The sequence below is a fragment of the Chrysochloris asiatica genome, unplaced genomic scaffold (genome assembly GCF_000296735.1).
Source record: "Chrysochloris asiatica unplaced genomic scaffold, ChrAsi1.0 scaffold00235, whole genome shotgun sequence".
NCBI classification, from domain to species: domain Eukaryota; kingdom Metazoa; phylum Chordata; class Mammalia; order Afrosoricida; family Chrysochloridae; genus Chrysochloris; species Chrysochloris asiatica.
In genome coordinates this window covers 2491675-2493576 of record NW_006408753.1, presented here as the reverse complement: position 1 = coordinate 2493576, position 1902 = coordinate 2491675, and positions in this window count along the sequence as shown.

Sequence of the window (1902 nt, the reverse complement as noted above, 5' to 3'; positions counted from 1 at the left end):
CCAGTGAGATGGATTAGCCAAGTGGCAGCATCGATGGACTCAACCATGGCAACTCTACCATGGCAGTGTTGTGAGTAGTGAGGATCAGGCAGTGTTTTGTTCTGCTGTGCATAAGGTCGCTATGGGTCAGTACTGACTCAGTGGCACCTAACAACAACAACAATTCACTGTCCTGGTGGCATGAACTCCTAACCATGGAGTTGACTGTTCAAACCTACTAGGCAATCATCAGGAGAAAGACAAGATTTTCTTTACAGTCTCAGAAATTCATAAAGGCTTGATCAAAATTCACTGAATGGCAGTGGGTTTGGATTTTGTTTTTGTAACAACAGCTAGCAGCAGCCCAAGACACAACCCACAGTGTCCCCAGTGCTCCTTCTGGGTATCCTTAATAGCTATTATAAGGATTCCCTGGTGTGTAATGGTTAAGTACAAGGCTTACTGAAAGGTTGGAATTTCAATTCCAGTCAGTGGCTGTGTGACAGAAGGACCTGGAAATCTACTATAAAAATCACAGCTTGGAAAACCCTCGGGGGCAGTAGTCTGCCATATAGGGTTACTATGATTCAGAATTCACTTGTTAATTAATCAGCACCTGACAAGAATAGCTGATAATATGTCTAATTGTTATTGTTGTTAAGGGTGATTGAGTCGATTTTGCCTTATAAAAACCTTGCATAGGATTCTTTTGATTCAACAGTGAGTAATTGATATCATGACTAATTGTGATTGTCACAACTCTAAAGGTAGAGGTTGTGAAAAAAAAGAAGGCTGGGTGGGTGGGTGGGTGGGTATTGTTAAATTTTCATTCCAGGAACAGAGACCCTATGACTATCAAGATGGAAGAGCATGAGCAGAGTCTGGGTCCCTAATCAGAAAAGCAGCAGCAGAGCCTGAAGCAGAGGTGATGGCATAGAGAGATAGAGTAGCTGAGGACTCTAGACCCATGGAATATGAAAGACTGTGTGTCTGTAGGTAGGAGACTGGCTTGCAAAATGTGCCCTTTGGTCACTTAAACAAACATATATTTCTGTGTGCTTTGTGTACATCAAAAAAAAAAAAAAAAAAAAAAAAAAAAAAAAGGAAAAAAGGTAAATACTGTGTTCTGATGATACGTGGAGGGGATTGGAATGATCGGAATGAACAAACTCTGATAGGCTGAGTGTAAAACTGATGGTCTGCCCTGTAAACTACCACTCAAGTCACAATAAAAACTTTAAAACAAAACAAGAGAACATCCCTGCATAGTGTTTCTGAAGAACATCTGCTGGTTTGAACCACTGACCTTTTCAGGTTAGCAGTCCAATATTTGTCCTACAACACTTCACCAGGACTTCATAATAAATCCCTATGTGTGGTACAAATAATTTGTACTAAATAATTAACCTAAAGATTAATTGTTTAAGTCTATCCGGTGACTTTATGGATGAAACACTTGGAAATTTGCCTTTGTTTCTTACAGCCAAGAAAGCCCTATGGGGTTATTTTGCTGTGTATTACATGGGATAACTATCAATTGGAATCAAATTGATAAAAATATTTGTTTTTTGCAATTCTTAGTAGTCTGGTTATATTTTAATTGGGCTTTTCTTCATTTTTATTTTTTTTTGCCTTTGGAGAAAACAGATGTATTACAGTTTTACATTGAAGTATTTTTCTAAAGAAATATTTAATGCAAATTTAGGTCAATTTACCTATTATCACATTGACACATGTAGAGTTACATTTACAAAAATGGTTCTGACATTTAAAAATAGAATTATCAGTTCTAAATACTGCTGTAAACATTTTTCTATTTTGTCAAATATATTAAAAGCATATTTTATTTAAATTAAGACAAGTAAACTAATTTTAGCAAGATGATTTACATTGGTCTTATTCTTAACAAATGTTGTTGTTGTT